We start from the raw sequence: 6,000 nt of genomic DNA, 5'->3' as shown, positions 1-6,000 counted from the left end.
TAGATATAATTTGGCGAGCGAGACTCCGTGGAGCGGTCTTAGGACTATGGCCTACCACGGCCGAGGCCGGGTGTTCGTTGGGCTTGGCGACGAGTGCTCCTCGCGGGCCACAAAATCGGCTCTAATTGTCGAAAAAATGATCCCCTACCTCGGAATTGGGTGTCCCGATGGTCCACGTAACTTCATACACACCGTCGATGCACTCTCATTAGAATCCAAGTTGGTTAACCAGCGCAATTAGCGAAAAAAAACAGAGCGCTCGTGGAACACGTCCGCACTGCCGCGACGTCGAAGCTCACGCGCATGACATCGAAGCTCAGGCGCATGCGAGGGAATGCTGCTATTATGAATGAAAAACTAACGCAAGCATAAAAAACACCACAAATTGGTGTCATTTTAGGAAGAAACCTTCCCTATTCATTACTGTCCAATACTTCGAAATTGTAAAATATCCAGACTGATCGACCTCAATCTGCAGTAATGTATTATTCATCTGAACATTGGATAACAATATTGTGCATGCCTACTTTTTACTCGTGAGCTGCATGAGATGTCGCTCAGGCAAAAGCATGTGCATCACATATATATGCCACAGTTTAATTGTATTTTATTGGCGAAGTATTGCTTGGAACAGACGAAATTTGCAGAAGTGAATATCAAAGTGACGGCTAAATGGCGGAATTTACACCTCAACTCGGAGTTCTCGCGCGCAAAAATAACCTTGTTCAATTTAAACAACTAGCGGTTGGTGTAAAAACTCCAATTTTGCACTACTCGATATCAACAGTCACCCAATGGAGGGCAATAATAAAAGCAGTTACGCGTTAACTGCACATTCGCATTAAAGTAATAAGATCAAATAAAACTCGAGGCCCCACTATCACAGTCGTGTTCCTTGCCGCCAATCGCGTGAACATAATAGAGACCCGGCAACAAAAAGGCTTCGCGGTCGCTGCTGCATTTTTGTTTTCTGTAATATATCTAGGTAATTTTTTGACATTGGTGACAAAATTGGTATCACTGGTATGGGCACAGATTTTTCTTTTTAATAAACAACATTTCTATTTTGTCTTCACGACCCCTATAAATATCTCTTACCGTATCTGCACTTTCTAAAAAGTTCAGTTCTCACTATTTTAAACTAAATACTTTTATTCTATCACTGAAGCCTCGAGTACACGAACAGCAGCCATCAGAGGGCCAAGCTGATCGGACATTCTTTATGTGAGCTGTGTCGACGTTCTATTTTAAAGCGAATCATTAGTGTTCTCACTGATGTTATGCAAAAACGTCATGGAGGAAAGCCAACTTTCTCTGACGATGAGGATGAATGATCGTGGGTGAACTGAAAGGAAAAAATGGGTGCGGCGAAGCTCAGCTTACCTTGGATATGCAAAGCAAACGTTTGGCTTACTTTATTTGAGTCTTGGTTTCGCTTGGTTAACCTTTGGTTTAGCTGTATTGCCGACCACGTCTCAAAGCCGTTCGGTTCCGTGCAGCGCTCGCAGAAGGAGGACGGGCGAATGCGGCGTTCATTCATGATAAACGCACGGTTCTTCTTCGCCGCGCGCGAGACGAGTCACGTTGCCCGAAAGAGAGGGAGAGAGGAAACTTTTATTGCCGCAAGGGCTAATTCGGTGGAGGGGTAGTAACCGATTGAGGAAGGTTCCCGGTGACTTTGGCAGCCCGGGTGACGATGGCATCTTGCACTGCCGAGTCCGAGCTGCCCAACGCCCTCGCCCAGTGATCACGGAATGGGCTGTGAGGGCATTGCCAGAGAAGGTGATCCATGGCAGGCCCAGCGGCTGCAAGCGTGGTTGCAGCTAGCGCTCCTTCTACGTCGCAGCAAATAGTCGATGGAGCTTTACGGATGGTGACTACAGTGGACGGCGAAATCATCACCACTGAGGAGTACGAAGACTCTACTGGGTGGCTTAAATGCCACCGGCGCACGCATGGTCGAGACCTACACCACCTGCAGCCATAGAGCCTGCAGCAAAATACTACCGGACCAGCTAATTCCACACCCGCAAGGAACAACACTACAGCGTAAGCTACCACGCAGAGAGTCCACCCCACCAAATCCCGACGCCCTCGGTGCCCCAAACTACCCAAAGATGACATCAAAGTCGTCATACGTCCACGGAACGGCTTGAACGTGGCACGAGTTATATACCACCCTGGCCGGAGCCCTCGCTAACTTCAGAGAAATGATCAGCGGGAAGGTTACCACCCCAGAATACAGCTTGGCGCAAGCGCAGAACAAGCCAACTGGGCTCGTACATCCCTCCATCTTTACCAACACCGAAGGCCCATACAATCGTGCCACCATCCAAGAAGTTGTTTCAGGTTATACACAGGATAGTATGCACCTGAACAGAGATAAGCATCGATACTACATATGGTAATAGAACTGGCGGGGGTACAGATATAAGCGAGGAGCATTGCAACAGTACATTAACCACTTGGTTCAAAACGCCCAATCGGCACCCGATGTCATAGCGCTGCAAGAGACAGCAATACCGGCCAAGTTATCGGGATACAAACCGTACCACTCGTCCGTACCCAATATGAATGCTCTACAAGCAAGACGAGTAACCACCTTGTTGCATAGGAATATACCGGCTAATCAATTGCATGTTTCCAGCACAGGACCAGAATATGTTTTCTTGGAAATCCTTCCCACATCAGCAAGGCAAAAGCGGAAGCTATACATACTGAATGTATACAGTGCGCCCGGCATTCCCGTAACCTTACACAGCTCCTCCAACAAGCCCTCCACACATCCCATGGTCATCCATTAGCCATCGTGGGGGTTTCAATGCACCACATCCTGCCTGGGGATACGCAAGGCCCACAAAAAAGGGCCAGAAATTATAGGACACCATACAGCAACTCAACCTGACAATTCTGACGGACCCCGCCCATCCCACGAGACGAGGTATATAGTGTCCAACGCGACATCACCCCTGACCTTACCGTCGTGAAAAATGTCTCTGATGCGCGGTGGGCAAATACCCTTGAAGGCTTAGGCAGTGACTCGTGGAAACCGCGCTCATTTCGGGGCCGCCAAAGTACAGCAGCCGGGAACAAAAAATTATCGACTTGGATGTTTTCCGTAATATCCGGAGGGCAGAGATTTCAAAAGTCAAAAACTCCGGCATTGAAGATCTGGAAAAATGAGTCGAATGCTTACAGGAACACGCCACGATGGCTACTCGAATCGTGCCAGAGGAAGCGAACCTAGACAAGGTCGACTCTCGCCTCCTTCACATGTGGGAAGCGAAAAGCAGCCTTCAGAAACGGCTGCACGGGCAGCGACACAACGGATCCTTACGCCACCGGATAGCGCGCCTAAACAAGGAGATCGAGAAGCACGCGGCATATCTTACTAACTAACACTGGGATGCACTGTGCGAAAGATTGGACGTACAAATGAATACGCCTAAAACATGGCACACCATCCGCAGTCTTCTGAACCCGGACGGACGGCGGGTAACCCAGCGTAGCAACCTTCTGACCATCCTACATGCCCATCAAGGGGAGGGATCTACTTTACTACAGAAACTGCAGGAGCTTTGCATACAAGAAAACCCTCAGTAGTCAGCAGACCCATATGACGTTAATCCCAATCCCGAAATGGACAGGCCTATTACCAAAGCCGAAATCTGTGAAGCCATTACTGAACTGAACACCCGCTCTGCGGCAGGGCCCGATGGCATCACCAACAAACTACTTACCAATCTGGACGACTCATCCATACAAGACCTCACAACTTACATGAACAAAGTGTGGGACAACGGCCGTCTTCCTCCTACGTGGAAAAGTGTTCTCATTACGTTTATTTCCAAACCCGTAAAGCAACTGAAGCTTCAGAACCTTAGGCCCATTTCTTTGACCTCGTGTTTGGGAAAACTGCTCGAACACGTAGTGTTGAACGGCTTGCATCGGTACATGGAAGAACACCAACTCTTCCCTCGTACAATCGTTGGCTTCCGGATATTACTATCAACGCAAGACGTCATGCTCCAGTTACAGCATCAAATCATCGATAACTCCGCTGTATCCCCACTAGACACTCGAGCAATCTTGTCCTTATATCTCACCAAAGCATTTGACTGCGTGCAATATACCGCTATTCTCCACAAGCTGAGCGACCTCCACGTGGGAAAGAAGGCCTATAACTATATCGCGGAATTTTTAGCGCAACGAACCGCACAACTAACCGTACCAGGCCTGCAGTCGGACCCCATAGGCTTGGGCAGCAGCGGAACACCACAGGGCTCGGTCTTATCACCCTTCCTTTTCAACGTGGCAATGATTAAGCTACCTGTTTTACTACGACATATTCCGGAAGTAAGTCACAGCATTTATGCTGATGACATCACGATTTGGGCCGTAGAAGGAAGCGATGGGGATATACAAGAACGCCTGCAAGCAGCCGCTGACACGGTTCAAGAATACGTAACCCAAAGAGGCCTCGTATGTTCACCACAAAAATCAGAAGTCCTCTTCTACAATCCAGCTAGGCCTGGCAGGAGGCAAAGACATGACCCCAAAATAGAAATCCTGCTGCAGGGCAGCCGAATACCCATAACTGAATGCATGCGAATGGCTTAGAATACATGAGAAAGGAACCAACACGGTTACCATACAGGCCCTGCACAACGCAGCTGTACAAATTGGCAGACTCATCGCCCGGATAGCCAATAAACACCATGGTCTCAAGAAACATAATCTCTTTCGATTAGTTCAAGCCTTTATCATCAGCAAAATAACTTACGTAACTCCGTACCTGAAACTCAAGAAAGTAGAGAAAGAGTAAATAGACCGAATTATTCGCAAAGCCACCAAGACGGCTGTAGGCATTCCAATGGCTGCCTCCACAGAAAAATTACTGGAGATGGGCATTCACAACACGTCGGATGAACTTATAAAAGCACAACGCATTGCCCAATACAACAAACTGGCGGGGACCCCAACTGGGCGGGCCATATGGAGTCGCTGCACATACCTTTCGCGGACCAAAGACGTCATTGAAGCGGACCCACGAGACGAAATAAGTGTGGCCCCACTGCCTAGAAACATGCATCCGGAGTACCATCAAGACCGACTGCTTGCCCGTGCGAAGGCGCTCCACAAGCAGTACAGTTCAAACCCAGCGGTATGCTACGTCGATACGGCGGACTACCCTGGCCAACATTTGGTAGTGGCCGTGGTGGCAGATCAGCAGGGAAATGCAACCTCATCTTGCTCAATCCCTACGTCCAACCCAGAAACGGGTGAAGAGGTACCTATAGCTCTTGCAATTGCGGGCACGCAGGCTATACTACCATCGTCCCAGACTCCAAGGCCGCCCTACGCAACTATGCGCGCGGTAGGATCTCCACCACAGCCGCCAAAATCCTTACGAACAGCGCGACCCCAGTTTGAAGGCAGATCCGCCTGGTATGGACGCCAGCTCACTCGTCTCCGGGGAACGAGCTGGCACATGAAGCAGCCAGAGTATACACGAACCAGGCGGACTTCGAATCCGACAACGTGCCGTCTGTTAAGGGGGGGGGGGGAGGGAGAGACTGGCAACTTACCGAGAGATTACTCAACACTATAGGCTGAGCCGACTGAAATTTCCGGCTGCCCACACTGCGCTAAACAAATGGCAAACAGTTGCTTGGCGCAGGTTGCAATCAAATACGTTCCCTCACCCAGCCCTGTGTCACCGCAGCTATCCGGATAGGTACACAGACAGCTGCAAGTGGTGCAACATTGCAGCAGCCACACTACAACATATGGTCTGGCAATGCCCCAATAAACCACGCGCCTTTGAACAAGTAATACATATAAGAAGTAGTGAGCAGTGGGAGGCCGATGGCTCAGCTCTCTTCCCGAGATACAAGCTGCTGTCATCCAACTGGCAGAGGACGCCGCCAGGGACCACGGGTTCCTGACCGCCGTCTGATGGGACGAAGATATACCGGACATTTCCGCACGGTGCGTTCG

The sequence above is a fragment of the Haemaphysalis longicornis genome, unplaced genomic scaffold (assembly GCF_048455015.1).
Source record: "Haemaphysalis longicornis isolate Haplotype H1 unplaced genomic scaffold, Haemaphysalis longicornis Haplotype H1 scaffold_10, whole genome shotgun sequence".
In the NCBI taxonomy this organism is placed as follows: domain Eukaryota; kingdom Metazoa; phylum Arthropoda; class Arachnida; order Ixodida; family Ixodidae; genus Haemaphysalis; species Haemaphysalis longicornis.
The sequence above is the reverse complement of the archived record's forward strand: the minus strand, read 5'-3'. Positions refer to the sequence as shown.